Raw genomic sequence first — 16,966 nt, forward strand, 5'->3', positions numbered from 1 at the left:
AAATGATTTTTGAATTACCCAAAATTGTTCGAGGAATTAATATGCAAAAGTTAATAAATTAAGCTACGTAAGCTATCCGTCATACGTTCACTTCACTTACAAGAGTACAAACGCATTTTCAAAATAAAAACGGGGCAACGCTATGTAAGACGGCGGATAAAATCATTTATTATAATTACGGGGCTATCATTATTCTACTCCATCCTTATTTATGCAAATGCAAATCAGAGATATACCGGAATAGAAAAAAGCAACTATTTGTATCACGCCTTCTGACATATGTTTTTTAGAATTCATGGTCAAATGCAAAATTATGTTAATGTTCTGATTTCCTACGGTATCCGTATATAAATGTGAGGCACTTTAACTTGGCATCTTATATTTCTGCAGTAATAACAGTCTTTGATTTTATACCAGAAAAAATTTTGGCTGATTTAAACATTAACACAATGACTTAATACACTTTGCAAAAACATGCTTGTCATGATATTAATTTTAGATTTGAAACTTTTAGCTTTGATGAATTTAATTACCATTCTTAAGTCAGTTTTCTCTAGCCATTTCGTAAGTATAGATTGTCGATTCCTCAATCTAATGGAATTTAATTCAGAAACCCCAATGCATTAGAGCTAACACGAGTTAAATTTTCTCTCATCCATTACCTTTCCATGGTATGTTATAAAGGAAGTAATCTAAATTTAAATTTTAAAAAAATGGATTTTTACAAGGACAGTTTTTAATCCAGTCCCATTATAAAACAACATGCAAATGACTTTGTATTATTTAAACACGTAATATATTCTATCATACTATTAGGAATTATCACTCTCCTCTCTGAATGCCCTCCTGTTGAGAGTATTACGTGCTGATAGCAACTGGATGACCCTGCTTCGAATCCCAACGAAGGCATGGTTGGTTTATAATGTTTTCTGCTATAAGAAGACATAATGAGTTTTGCAAAATCTCCGTTTTCTCAGATGATTTGGTGTTTTGATGTAATGGATTCAAAACCATTAATAGATTTTCAATAATAATAATAATGCTTTTAGAACATTGATTATGTGGAGTCATGATAGTAAGATGGTTATAAATCTAGACAAATATTGCCAGTTCGTTGCTTAAAAAGACAGTAGTATAATCCCTAATTGTTTTATCATGGCTTTGGGTATTGTCACTAGCGGTGCTTTTCAGATTTTCATCTTAATTGGGATGAGCATGTAGCATGCTACAACAGAGACATTCTAATTGCAATATATAAATTGCGTATTAAACTGTTGTATTATAACTTTTTATTTTTTTAACTGTTGTAAGAGTGTTTTGGATACTGTTTTTTCCTAAAATTATCAGTAATCTAGAAATATTACAAAATCAAGCTCTTTATTTCATGAATTGAAAAATTAAGAAGACAACTAAATTGTATTGACATCTGAAACTATTAAACATGACAGTTTTAAAAGCATTGTAAATTACGTTCAAACTGTTCTGCGGAATTTCAGCTACTAATAGTGAGAGCACTTATGCATTAAATAAAGGCAATAAAATATTCTCATACTGTAAATTTTCCTAGTATGGGTTCATCGAATCAGCACGATTTATTAAATTCCAGAAGATCTTAATATTATTTTTAAAAATTATTTAATAGACCATACTTCTTCTTCCTCTAATTTTAGTAATGTATAACAAAAACCTTCATTTAAACACGAAACATGATTATGAAGAAATGAAAGGTACGCAGATTCGTGCAACTGCTATCAACATCGTATAAAAGGAGGTACTCTGGAGACTGTTGAAGTCGTATAGAGGCAGGTAGATCGATGCTAGTAGGAAATATTGGAATTGATTACTGGAACCATTAAATAACTACTTTTCGTTTATGAAAGGTTTGATTGCAGATACAACTAGTTTTGATAACTCGTTGAAGGCTTTTAATGTAACTTCCAGCAGATAAGTAAAAATTATTTTACCAAGGGATGCCATTATTGATTAGTAATAAATTATTAACAAATCTATTATTTCCGATATTCATACGTTAGGTATTGCTTTGTTTCGTCTTTTAACTAGCTGCTATCGATTATCTTTTATTACGCACCTAACTCTACGTACGTATTTGAAATTTGCCTAATTGCCTAAATTGTTATTCTAGATAAATCATAAATATATTTCAGCTGTAATGACCAAAATATAAAGAAGCTACTAGAAGGCTAACAGGTTATATGCTAATCACCTGGAACTTAAATGTAAATAAAATAAATATTCTCAAATATTGGAAAACTTGATTTAAGAACTAGCCTTTCATTACAGAAAACCGATGACGTGCGAAAGTTGAGTAAGACATCAATTTAACAAACTATTCTATTTAACTTTACCTTTTCAGCAGAATAAACTATTTCATAAAATTGTAGATTAGTTTTAAATTTCGCATGAATTTTAACATTCTAATATTTAGGAAATCCTGCTTTCTTAAAAGTGTATTCTTCGGCCATTGAAGATAGAGAAGATCAATTATATAAATAAAACACGTATAGTTTTTATTGATAGAGGCATCAAGGAAGTTAAAATATTTCATAATAATGCACATGTTATTTAAAAATGTAAAACAATAGTTTATCATGTAATTAGCAAATGTATTTAAATCCAGTTTCGAAGTATATTTGTAAAACTTCAACTAATGTCTGTTCACGTGCTTGATAGTAAAACTGCTGCTCTTTTAAATCTCCATATTCTCATTTAGGGTCTGAAATTAGAATTATTTATTTAGGATATTAAGGATGCAGCAATTCTAGAAACATTTTTATGCTAGAATTGATTGTTTGGTGTATTTTTAAGGACTGCTATCTATTTTCAAATCAGCAAAACCTTTCCTAAGTGAGTGCGTAATTACCTTTTGCGTTGATCAAACTGTAAAAAACTCAAAACTTTTAGAGGTCAGATAAACCTTACGGAAGCTGCAGTTTTTTTGGAATGCAAATACGAAAGCAGAAGAGTTGATTAGTTTCTCAAAGCATGATATTTCCTGACTATTTTAATTAATAAACTGAAAAACAGCCATATATGTATATGTATTACAAATTACATAATTAATAAAATATTCTGTTACCTACGAAGTAGCTGATGGTTACAAAGTCCTGATAACCGCAGAGACAAAATGTTTTATTGTATAGCTGATGTATGCATCTGATGTTTGCAATCTGTATCTCCAACAGAATACGCTCAGAAAATTAGAGTTTTGGCAGTTGGAAAGTGGCTCTCGTTCCATGAACCATACATTGCGGTGAGAATCAAAACGTTGCTTTGTAGTGGAATGACAGTGTAATAGTAGATCAACAATAGCCTAATGAAAGTCTGATTTCTTTTTCAGCAGTACGCAACGAAAAGCAGTTCCATGAAGTAAAGCAGTAGTAGAATTCGGCTGAAGATTCTAGATGTTAAGTCAGAATATAAGGTATATCTAGATGCTGCCGAACGAGCTCACTGATGTTTCCAGAGGACTAAGTATCCAAAATGCATTGCTCGAAATGCATGCTGACTATGGCTCTCCATGGATGTTGGCTTTTTTCTAGTGAGAGATTATATTTTGGTTGCACGTAACAATTCTACCACCATTTAAAATTTCTGCCCATTACAATCTCCAAAGATGAATTCAGTAGAATAGCGCATCTCCAAATCTGATTTACGATCGCTTAACGAGTCTGGCTTGTCTTGTGGGAGGTGCAGAGTCCTACCATGATATGCTTATTATTATACTTATTACACTAATTTTAAGTAGCACTCTACTACTACGAGTATTTAATATTATTATTGTGATACTAGAATTATTAAGTAATGGAAATATATTTTTATAATCAATTCATAGGAATGCAAAATAATGCAATATGATTTAGTAATGCACTTTACGAGCGCATGTTTTTCTATGGAGGCAGAGTTAAAGTGAAGGTACACAAAAGAAGCAATTTTTATTGACAAAGTGAAAACAGACAGTTTGCAAGTTTGACTATCTATTTATCTATTTTGACTATCTATTTTGACTATGAATATGAGGACATATTATAAAAACCTAGCATTCTTGTTACATTAAATCTTATCGACAAAAAGCATTGCTTATTGAATCTCTGCGATGTGTTTTAGGTAGAGTTGCTAGATTTTGGGATTTCAGCTACGTCCGGGGTTGTATGCAGGGCTGAAAAATGTCCGGTATTTTTAAAGGTATGTGACGGTTTACCTGACTCATCAGCTCGATCAGATTGGATTTTTTTCATCTCAAATTCTGTTTGGAAAGACGTTAGTTACATGTGTCAACGTTAAAGAATTTTTTTAATTTGAAAGTGAATTCAAAATATTTCAGTGAGCTTCATAAGCATGTAAGACACAGCAAAGACTATTTGAGAAAAATATTATCTGAGGAAAGATTTGCATGATTAAAAAGAAAAATATCCGCCATTCAAATCTCTTTCACAACAAGCATGCTGCAAAATCTATGTAGTCTTCTTTTCAGTATCTTAAATATTTTGTTGCTGTAGCTAAGAGATTTTCTTTTATTCCTTCATACCAACTTTTATTTTTCGTATAGGCCAAAATATTTTACATATTGTAGATGTTTGCCCTGAGCACGGGAGTACTTGGATGTACTGAAAACATTTCCCAGGGGAGGCAAAATTTGAGAAAAGAAATTCAATTAATAATTTTTTATGTAAGTATGTAATTTCGGGTTCTGAAAGTAGGTTACAGAAAATAGTACCACATCAACACATAAATTATACACATAAGATCCATGCGTGTATATGAAAACATATAAACTATTTCGAGGAGGGGAGGAACAAGTGCCCATTTACTTTCTCCGAATGGGAAAAGTAACGAGGAGAAATTAACGTATTTCTGGCATGCTCTAGGGGGATTCAAGTCGGTTGGTCTCGATGGTTGTGACATACGAAACAGTATTTCCGAGCCTGGCTGACAATACGAGCCCTATAAATTTTCACATTATTGTCCATAAAAATGGCATCAGGAACAATGACCGCAATACATACGAACATATTGAACAAATTCTTAAAGACTTAATCTCTGTACTGCGTAGCAGTCACAGTACCGCGAGGGAAGATATGGAGATCGGTGTGGCTTCCCACAGCAAAATCTGCGCAGATCATTGCCTCCATGTACATGCATTTCGCAGATACACCTTGCGTGATAGCGAGTTCCAAGCTTTCACAAGACCTATAATCAAGGTTTCAAATCATCGGGGAATCAATCTGCAGAAGAAATCACCACTCATCCGTAATTAGCACAGTACCAATTCAGTTTTCATGGATTGGGATAATTATAATATGTCCTACATTATTAAATTGCTTTGAAGCATGATTTGGAGAATAGCAAACATCACATACAAATGGATAAAACAACTAGGAAGTAAGGTCACATATTTGGAAAAAAAAGTAATGCCTTTGCATAAGGATATCTTTATGTGTAAGACAATAATATCAAATAAATACTTGGATTTTTAATGTTAGGATTTTGCGTTATAAATGATAGTCTCCTCTGACAAATTCTAATGTTACTTTAGCTACGCTTTTTAAGAGTACAATAAAAAGACTCATTTATAAAATATAGGCAAAATTTATCAGTAGATGAGCTACCAGATTTATGAAGAAGAAAGTCTTAGAACTATAACACAATCAAATATATTTAATAGTTGACGGATTTTATTTTGAGATTTAAAGAAATGCGATTATTTCAAAACTGAACTTAAGTTAGAGATAGTAAAGGCAACTTTTATGTAGGACGAACAGGTATTTTTTGGATCGATTGCTTCTCAGGTCGATCGATTGAACAGGTACTCGTTTGTCATCAAGTGAATTTGAGTCAAAGTCGATGAGCCTTCTTTATGTGACATTTCATACTCTAGTATCTAATTGCATTGTGTTATGCTGTTCTTATCTGTCTAGTTTATAATGCATCTCTCCATGTCTTTCTTAACACTTACGCTAATAGCAGTAGGATGGAAAAAATAAATATACAAGAAGTTGAAAAGAAAGAAGCCTCTTTCGCGGTAACCATCAAACAATATTTCTCTGACTTCCAAAATTATTTAAGTTCGCAGTAGATTTTCCCAACATCATTGACGTTCATTGGTCAGTTGATTCTGAATTAATTCAAGCTTGGTACAATTGGAAAATTTGCCAAGAGTAGCATATTAAAAATTAATCAGTTAACAGTTTTCAAAATACTTTCCGTTTGCATTAACATTTTAGCATAGTAGTTCTGAAATAGGAATTGAAAAACCTTTCTTTACACTGAAAGATGGAATCACGGTTAAGCGGCTAGCATTGTAGTAAATGGCTGTGAAATTATACTTTTATAAAAGGAGTAAGGAAGGAGTAAGGAGATGAGAAAAGAGGGGGGCGAGGCGAAAAGAAAAGCAAAAATATTTTGACCGTATGGTAATTTAGTTCTAATTACAACTCATTTATTATGTATTTAAAACGAAAAATATAAAACTTGCAAACTTGTTATGTTCAGTCACTGGAAACCAGTACTAACATTTCACGCAATTCTCAATGCTTTAATTTGTTTTTATTCTTACTGTGCGTAATTTTACTTTGTATTCTATATGAATGTGCTCCACTAAAATTACTTTTTATTATGTTAAATTTAACGAAGCTTATATACATCAACGTATTTTTTCAAATTCGCGAGGCATTCAAGAATATGTTGATATAGACTTAGGTATTCATCATTATTTTCCCATTTCTTCCTTTGTTTCAAGCAGAACTATAAGAATCTTATCTTACAAGAGATACATTAATCATTTATGCGTATCAGAGACTCCATTCAGAATGCTGCTGAAAGAATATTCTTAGAGAAGAAATGAAACTCGAACATCTTATTATTACACTTTTCAATTTAGAATAGCTGAATATACGTTCAATTTACTTAATTTCTCTGAATTTTACTGCTAATTACACTTAATTAATTTTTCATTAATTTCTTTATATTCTGTTCATTAATTATTATTGTAAACTCAGGAAACTGTTCACATAAATCATCCATGATGACTTCATCTAAAACAAAATGTATAACTGATAAACTTTAAAATAATTCTAAAACTGCCAATGCTAGTTAAAATCCAATCTTTTTACGCTTGATATCCCTTACGTTTTTCTACATACTTCATTGTTTCTAATATTCAGAGCCTCTTTTATTGCAAACATGAAATTCGCTCCTCGAGCAAAGTTAAGCTCTTCCTTTTCAGATAGTCTTACTTATTTCACTCTGTGTAATTTAGCACTGTCATAAAATTTCTTCCTACCAAAGCATTAAGTTCGAATTCCTGCTGAGTTGCATAATGATAAACAGGGCTAGTACAATATAAGCCACCCATCACGGCTTGGTTGGCAATGTACTTTTAACTCTCATTGTCCGGGGATATAAAATAAAAATAAATGACTGAAGATAAAAAAAATATATCATCTAGAACAAGTGCAACGAACATTATGGGGGGATAAGGAGGATCATGCATGAATTGTTTCATTAAGCTATGAAACATAACATTCAAGCAGTGTTAATAGGGTTTTTTTTCTTTATAATGAGAATCGGCTGAATGAAAGCTGCGTTATATCTTATTGGTTTATGATTTTCATAAATGTTACGGTTTTCACATTAATTTTACAAAGGCGATAACTTTATGATTTTATTTTTTTATGCTTTAATTATTTTAAAAGAAATCTGGAAGCCTTCAGATTTTACATTACTCTCTTTTTTTTTTAAGTTTTGCGGGTTACCTTTATTTATTAAATATCATGTTCTTCGCACTTAAACCATAAAATTCAGTTCAACAGCAGTATAGCAAAATAATTTTAAAATGAGTATATCTTTATAATTTCAGATACACAGTCTCGCGCGCTGGAGATAAAAATGTTTTTTTCTTTTTTTGGTACAGTGTTGCCATTTCTCGCTTTGAAATCGTTGATTTTCTTAATCCCAAACTCATAAATGCTTTACAAAATATTAAATAAATAATAAACAAATTCCAAATTTTCCCTTCCAGATGCCCATATATAGTGGAAACGTACGTAATTTAAAATTTTATGGCTCTAAGTACCGTCGTTTGATCATAGTGCGAGAAACATACATACATTTATGTAGATTCTTCATTATTTAATTTCTTTAAATATAATACAGGGCTGTAATATTTGGTGGCAATAGTTTGAAAGGTGACTCGACATTTAAAGTTTTCAACGCAAAATGCCAAAACGAAATTAATAATCCTTCTGGGCTAACGCTCTTTGAGCTAAAAATACCCAGTTTTTTACCTATCGGAAGCAAAAATTAGAAATTGAAAGAAACACATTCGAATTAACCTGCCAACATTAAATCTGTTTTACATCCTTAATTTTCCGTACCTATATATTCTTTTGTGGTTATTTTTTTCTATTGTTCTTTTGTGTATTATTGTTCTTTTGTGGTTGTTCGAAAAGGAATTATAAAGAATTACAGCTAGGTGCGAAAAGTATTATACATAAATTTCTTAAATTGTCTTAATGAAAAATTTATTTGAATGCAAACTAAATGAGTTAAGCTGACTGATATGCATATAAAATGTCAGTTATTTCAAAATTCAACACATTTTAAAATATCTTATCGGGTAATCACAGCAATAATTACTAGCCTGTATGACCATTAGGAACATCTGTGTATGAAGAAAGGCAGGAACGGAGAGAATCTGACAATATCCGTAACAACAAATGCCCTCTTGAGACGTGTAAGTATGTTTCATGTATTTTTATTAATAGTTTATCGATCGTTGCCAGTGTACTTCTAAATTTCATAAGTTTTACCTCCGTGTGTCGTAGGTAATAGCTCTGGTAAAAGCGACCGCCGCGAAATATTAATTTCGATATATTGTAAGTAGACATTATCTACTGCCCAGTATGTGGATGTGTGCTATCTTCTTGAAAAAAATTTTCCTTAAGAAATTATTATTGTGTGAGATAACAGCCAAATCGGTATACAGTTTGCATATGTTTGACCTCAATCAAACTACTAGTTATAAAATTTAATAAAAATGATAGAGGCGCTTTCGTAAATAACGTCTCCCTACACTCCCAATGCTTAGTCTCCTACTTTCTTTCAACATTATATTGGATTACTACTAATATCAGAATGCCTTCATGTGTGGAAACTTCCAGTACTGATGGATAAACAGACTTATGGCTCGGCACTGAATGTGAAAAGTAGCTATTTTGCTGGCCAAGAATTGTTTCCACTCAACCATTTTAAACATCTTTGGCGATTAATCAGGGTTAGCTGCCATCAAACAACAACTAGCATAAAAAGGTAGGCTTCGCGAAATGAGCATTGGTTAATCAAAGGAGCAGGCGGGGATGGCAAACCATCATTTAAAATCTGCCTGATATTTCTCTCATGCACACATTACTGCAACATCAGGCCTATTGGCTACTTGAAAAGAAGAGTAGCTACGAACCTGCAAAGTCCAACCATGCGCTAGGATAGCAGCGCAAATGACATGCACTGATAGCTGACAAAACAAGTATCTATACACAGTACTGTACAAGTATAAACTAGGTATCATGGATAAATACCTAAAATGTAGCACACAGTTATGCGTAGGAGAACTGTGGTAAACATTTGTCTTTAACCTTTTTATGCCCAAGTTTTTTTTGGCAATTTTATTCATTATTAATGAACTTATGTCGCTTAATATGAAAGGTATAAATACACTTTAGGTGTCAAACTGATCACGATTGCCATATTTGCTGAGTAAATGAACGCAGTTTTTATTGGATACATGTGAGCAAAACACACCTGTACTCATATTTGAAACTTTCAGTGTTGAAAATCATTAATAATTAGTAATGGTTAATATAAATAAATTCGATTAAATTATTCAAAGCGATAGTAATTTTAAGAACATTTTACATATTATAAATAATGGAAATGTAAAAACAATGAATTAAAAAAACCTATATTTTTCATATAATTGTTGAAAGCATTTATCGTGCAGTCCAAAGTTATATTTTTCACGTATATTTGTGGTCTTACCTGGACACTGAGCATATCGCAGTTGTGTTTTACTTACAACAATTGCGTGGACAATTTGGTCAAATCAAATTTCATTGGTCACACGCTTATTCATTTTTTGTTGAAGTGATTGTTCTTCCAGATTTGGTAAACACTTCAAATCGTTTGAGATAGTTCTGCGAAATGCTGCCGCGATATTCTAGTTGATCCATTGTTTCCTGTTTCTTGCAAAATATGCGATGAAACAGCCAAGAATTTTGAAATGAATACACCTATATTTGAAACTTTAACATCAGTTGAAAGCATGGTATTAAAAACCTTCAATCAAAAACATTGCAAGGGAAAACCACCATTTCTTTCCGCCGAACCCAAAGCGATAATTTGAAATATTATCGTCTATTCGATCGGTACGTCCCATAAACTTGTATGTCATAATTTCATGAGGCTGAAACACTGCGATCTTTTGCTTCTCAGCCGACCAGCGTTTGCCTGAACCTAATGGATTTACTCTACTACGGTTCGAAACTATCGTAACAACACTGTTGTCTTTTCAACGTACAATTATTACACCAGATGATATATGCCTTTCTTGTGATCGATAGCACTTTTTTTTTAGGTTTTTTAACAATTTCCGATCGGATAGCTTCTAGTCCTGTTTTGTCCTATAACCGCAAATCCAGAATTTGCGAACTCTTTAATGAGCTTTATGGAAGTAAAGTAATTGTCTGTTTCTATCGTAACTGAATATTTGGATATTTGCTTCATTTAAGGTTACGTATCTGAAATAATTGATCGAAGTTTTCCAGTAAATAACAATTAGAATTTTTTTGTGCACACAAAATAATAAAAATTATATTTTCTTTTCAATAATATGCGTATCTGAGAAAAAAAATTTACATTTCAAGAAAAAATTAAAAGTTAATTTTTTTGACAATTTTATGAATATATTTTCTGTACACACAAATATATTTTAGCAAATATTGTAAAATTTAAATATTTTGTAGAAAATAATAGTAATAAGAGAGTAGCTTTGAAGTATTATCGCATAAAACATGCATATTTCGAATAAAAATACATTTAGGTTATTAATAAGACAGTAAAATCTTTTAGGCTTAATGCACTCACTAATGATCAGTGTCCCATAAACAGAACGCTAAAGATTAAACGTAATTAGACAAAAATGATATTATTATTTTTGCAAACTAACTTTGCAGAAGTGTTTTGTGATCTATTTTAAGCAAATCCTTTAAAGTTATTTTGGTTTTATGAATAAGAAGTCTGTAAAAATAACTTACTTCCTGTGGCTACCCATGATGTGTCGATGCTGAATGTTTCCTATAAAAACAACTTGTTCTAAAATAATTTTAATGTCCGTCTAGTGGTTCCATCTTTTGCTAACAGTAAGAACAACCCTTAGGCGTATTAAAAATTGCTATATGCGCTACAAGATTTTCTGCACAGTAATTTCCAAGCGTCCCATATTTTAGCTACTGGGCATAAATGGGTTAAAGCTTAATATATAATTATTTGGGCTGCTGATATTGTAAGAATGAGATATTAATTTATCGAACTCGCACACAATTCACATACAAGACGTGGCAAGTTAATTACTCGAAAAGCTGCTTCTTATCATTTTGATATTCTTGTATTAAAATTACGTGAATACTAGTATTTGAATATCTCTGAGCTAGTATGTGAGTAAATTGCAAACTGATAGAAGCAGTAGTCTGCAAATTATTGAGCAGAAAACAGATATCTGAGTATACACTTGGCAAAGTTTATAGCACCTTAGAACGCTTTATTAACATCAAGTTTTGAATGAAAATCACGAAACGTCAGAATGGTGGAAAATGTTATGAAAATATCGAGTTTTCCTGAGTGGCATAAAAGATTCAGAGATAGCAAAAGGTATGTGATAATTGATTCCACAAGCAGGTAGTCAAAATACAATGACAGATGTTAGTATTACTACAATGCGAGATGCAGTATGGTCTGACAAATGCTTAAGTTTGATAGCTAGGGCGTTACAGATTAATCGAGAAAAATTAGGCTAACTTAATATTTTGGCATGAGAAATATTTCTCCAAAATTTGTTCCTGACATACACCTTTATCCACCCTTGGGGGAAACATTCTGCTCAAAATGCAATTACCTACCTAGTTCATCCTACCCTTTCAACACACATTTAAATACTTAGTTCTCTGTGATTTTTAACTACCTGTATTTACTCTATTATCCCCCTTTCTTAAATAATTTTTTCATAGGAAAATTCGGTCGGAGAGATTATGCGAATAATCTAATATTCGAAGGACGCGGTAACAGTAAGAACAAAGTAAAGGAAAAGTATTTTATGGATAAACTGCCAGTTACTACCACAATATTAGCTATTTAAAAGAAACTTACAGTGTAATAAGAATAAACAGCAATATTAAACTTACGATATTTTAATATCTTTTATTTCTACTTCCTTGTATCTTGAATTTTGCGCCATTATTCTTCTTGTTCGCTGCTATTTCTTAGACCTCAAACTATTTAATGCTGCTGGATCTGTTATCTATGCCATATGCTAAATCTTACAAGTCATCAACATCGGCACCGTTGTCAACATCTTATTCACCGTTCATTCTCTCCCTTTCCACATATAATGATCATCAGAACAATCAAGAATATTATATGTTTCAGCTTTCTTGAAGTTTTTCATTATTGCTCCATCAATCAAAGGCCATGCACCCAAAATCCATGAGCAAATCAATTAGCAATGTGAAAACAATAACGACATGAGACGAATCCGTTTTAAAATATTGGGGAGGCTCTTTCTGAACGCCTTAAGGAAAGAAAAAATCTCAAGAGTATCTAAAACTTTTTTCAGACACTTGTTTTAAAACATTACGGAAAATACGCGAGTATTATGGGAACACCAAAAGAAACGTATGTAAGCAAATAAAAATAAATGATTCTATTTGATTTTGTTAGAACAGTGGTTCTCAACCTTTTTTATCCCATGCACCCCTTTCATTATTTCTAGACGATCATTCGTCCCCTTCTCTCTCTTTTTAAACACTCAAAAAATGCATGTGGACCTTGTCAAAAAATAAAGCTGGACAGTTCTATATTTCTTGTTCTACTGAGCCGATTGACGAAATTCAACAAATTTATCATGACTAAAAAGCTCAACTTATGATATATATCATATATATATAATGCATTGTCTTAACTTAAGTATTTTGACACAAAGTTGGAATTCTTTCGAAATGACAGAATTTTTTCCACATTTCGATTCTACGTCTCATTATGCCATATTGCCAAGTTTCGTAAAAATCGGCCGAATGGTTTTTAAAATTTTAGATCCTCGTTGTTAATTAAATTTGGTATCTATTTATTAATACCTCTTTTTTATTAAATTTGTTTGATTCCCTCTTCCAGAATTCAAACTTTAGCTTCAATCCAAATAAAATTAGCCCATTTCTTATGATTTACTTTCTAAATTATATTTTTAAATAAGTTTTATATATTTTTTTTTTGAAAAAATATTGAATTTAACCTATAAAACTTTTACCATTATCTGAAAGTAGATGCATTTCTAGGTGTGCCTACAAACAATCGATGTATTTTTTTTTAATTTCCCAAGATACACGTGAATTTATATATTGATGCGTTATGAAATTTGCATATTTTTTATAAGCGATAACCCCAAATGTAGCTTACGTATTTCATTACGATTTTCAATGAATAACAACTGTTACTTTAAATTTCCAGACTTTTATTGACTTTTATTGACTTTCAGACTTTTATTGAATTATTATTGACTTAATTATTATTGACTTTTCAGACTTTTATTGAATTTCATTCATAAGTAATTTTTATAATAATTTTATTAGAAATGTCTAATAAATATTTATTAATAATGTATGAAAAGCTATTTTTTAAATTCATAAAATATTTAATTTTTATCAAAAATTTAAAGATTTTTGCTCTTTTCATAAGAGTAAATTTTTTACCTTCGTTATTTTATCGTCAACTCTTTAACTTAACTATATTTTACATGCAACAAAATTTATTTTTCAGATTTCATAATTTTGCATCATATATGCATTCAATACCTCTGAACACTTTAAAAACATAAATAAAAAAGGCTGTTTTCTACTACAGGAATGTTTAACAGCTGCAAATTACTAGAACATGGGATTTTTATCTTCTTTTCTGTCGTGTATAATAAAAATGATTTTGAAGATGTTTTATGTCCAAAGATATTTAGTGCATAAAAATTTTTTTAAGTTGTTTACACTTGAAAGAGCCCATAAATATTACAAAAAAAATTTTCAAAGTAAAATATATTTCCACGTAAACATAGCATTTAGGATAAACACATTTTTACAGATCAAACTGTAATTTATCAAGCCCTGAAAATCCAATCATTAGTAATATAATAAATGATGATTATTGTTATATTTATTTTCAAATTATTATTATTATTTCTGTTATATTAGAATTTATTAAAATTCTTCTTGTAAAATAATTCGAAAAATTTAAATGTTTATCCTTCTCTGTGGACATATTGCTAATTTTATATCAATCAAAATTCTAACACTTGAACATCTAATCTTTCCGTTAATTCTGACATAAAGTACAAATTAAGTAAGTGACATTGGTAATTCAAACACTGATACTGATGCTTCATGTTACTCCCGATTTATTAATTACACTAGACTTCGATGAATTCCTGGCTTTCTTAGTTTAGAAATGATGGTTTCTTAGTTTAAGCTGTCTGCCTAAAGGGAAGACTGCTTACCTTCATTGAGGACTTTTCTAAGGTAAAGAGGTTCGTATTTATGTTGCACATGGGCATCCCTCGGCCAGTAGTGAGACCGCTTAAATAAATAGCCAAGTTATTAGATTTGAGAAGTATCTTATGCTAGTTAAAAAGTTATAATTTCAGGCCCTACTATAACTTTCTCTTTCCATCTTCTTCACCAGGTGCAAATTATCTTTGTATGTATTTAAGCTGGGGTTTTTGAATCTTTAGCTAAGAGAACTTCTGGCATTCGCGCCTTGTTGTTAATAATTTTTACAGCTCTGTTTAAAAACGGTATTCCGGTTTTTTGCATTCTTGCTAGCCGATGCTTTAAATACGCGTCGGTAAAATATACAAGCCAGCTTATTCTATTTAATATGTAGTCTTAGACGGCATTATGAAGTTCGAATGTAATTGTTTGTTCTGTTAATTTAAAATATCCAAAAGTGTTGGACATTTCATTTGTAGCACAAGTTAATTCTTTATTTTCAAACTAAGACTAAAATTTTAAAAATAAAATAAGTTTATTCGAACCTTCTTCTGTATTATGTGAGTTGCTTAAGACGTTGAGATAACTCGCTATCTGTCTACTAGTTCTAGTGTTTTAGTAGTTCTATTTTAGTTCTAGTTTGCAGCAGTCCTACAGATTCTTATTTACTATATGATTTACCAATAATTTATTCTCAGGCACAAAAAATATGGTTTTTATGATGCATTAGTTTTTAAAATGTCAAAAGAAGTAACATTTATTATTATTGTATTTACTTGGTGTTCTTGGAATCTACGCTAAAGGCGTGATGACTGTCTCCCTGCGTTCTTCACTATGGGAAAATTAAAAAGGTGTTTAGATGATATTAAGCTTAATTTACAAGCTGAGGTACCGAAACAATGCTGCATCTTTAAATGTTTAGTTAATCAGCTAACTTAAACAGCTAAAAACTAAACACACACTTTTTAATATTACCCAATTCATTCAGAAACCGTTATATTGCACGATAATCCACCTTCACATCTGTCAATAACCGCTTTGTTGAAAACCTTTGTCCTGAAAATAATGCTTATCAACCTGTTTTCTGGACTTTTCTCGTTGTGATCATTTTCACTTCAACAAACTCAAGTATCGTTTCAAGGAAATCTTTTCCTGACATAGCAGAAATAAAAAGAATGCGACATTCTATCCTCAGAGTCGAGTTAAAAACAGATATTTACAAACCGTCTTTTTACTTACCTATCCTATTTGTATTAAGGCCGGAAGTTGCATCAGTATAAACCCTGCAACATTTCTATTCTTTGTTGCTGTTGCTTCGGTTCATTTGTTTGACTAGTCAAGATAACGCTTGTTGAAGGATTTGAAAAAGTTTGGCGTGACTTGGCGTGACTGTGGCTCTGTTTTTTGTGATGTCTAGCCTGCTGTTCTCTGTTTTTGTTTGTTTTATTTGTTCACGTAAAATTTAATGTTTAGTTAACTTACATTTGTAAGCCCCGTGTTGTACATTTGCGGTGCACGGGGAAATTTTATGGGTTCAAAATAAAAAAAACTCAAGGCATTTTACTTTTGCATCGATAAATATTTCTAATTCAACTTTCAGTTACTTGATTTCTTATCGTTTCTAAAACAACGCATAAGAAAGAACATTACTTGTATTATTGCAGTCTCCTGTTCTATGTTACGGATTTCAGGAAATAACAAAAATTACCTTATACTTAAGAACTGCATTCTCATAACCTCAGTGAAAGCCCTCTTTCTAATTTCTCTTCATGAAATTAACAAATTTTATGTGAAATGTTTAATCTAATGAAGAATTACACCTTATTTGTCTTCAGTACATTCTTGTAATGTTAATAAGCTGACGATTTTTTTTAGTTTAAGCATTTGTAGTAGCAAACTTCAAAAACTTAACACTATCTGGAAATAGACATAACGGTGAAACTCAGTGTTACTGCAAAGCACTTATTTGATTTGGAACAAGAGAACATATCTGATTCATTTTATTTTACATATATTTCAGTTTAATTACGAATGCAACTTCTTTCATTTTAAAATTAATTTCAATTTATGCACAGGTAAATGAAAGATATCTGTTCACAGCGGAAGCACTTTACAACGAGGTGCACCAGCAAACATGTTGCAAACGAAGGATA

The 16,966-nt window shown here is 31.2% G+C and overlaps 1 protein-coding gene across 2 annotated transcripts in view; it reads left to right on the plus strand.

Moving 5' to 3' along the window:
• The window catches only part of LOC118185692 (transient receptor potential-gamma protein-like), a 438,602-nt gene that overhangs the window by 201,188 nt on the left and 220,448 nt on the right, over positions 1-16,966 (plus strand). Inside the window, exon 3 of one of the 2 annotated variants that reach the window (XM_085808683.1) lies at positions 8,675-8,752. The exons of the other annotated variant lie outside the window; for it this stretch is intronic. The gene's annotated coding sequence lies outside the window, so the exon portion shown is untranslated. The remainder of the gene's footprint in view (positions 1-8,674; positions 8,753-16,966) is intronic. 2 annotated transcript variants of the gene reach the window in all.

Source organism: Stegodyphus dumicola, chromosome X1, assembly GCF_044657685.1.
Source record: "Stegodyphus dumicola isolate Sdum_Otavi_A_Nest chromosome X1, ASM4465768v1".
Classification (NCBI taxonomy): domain Eukaryota; kingdom Metazoa; phylum Arthropoda; class Arachnida; order Araneae; family Eresidae; genus Stegodyphus; species Stegodyphus dumicola.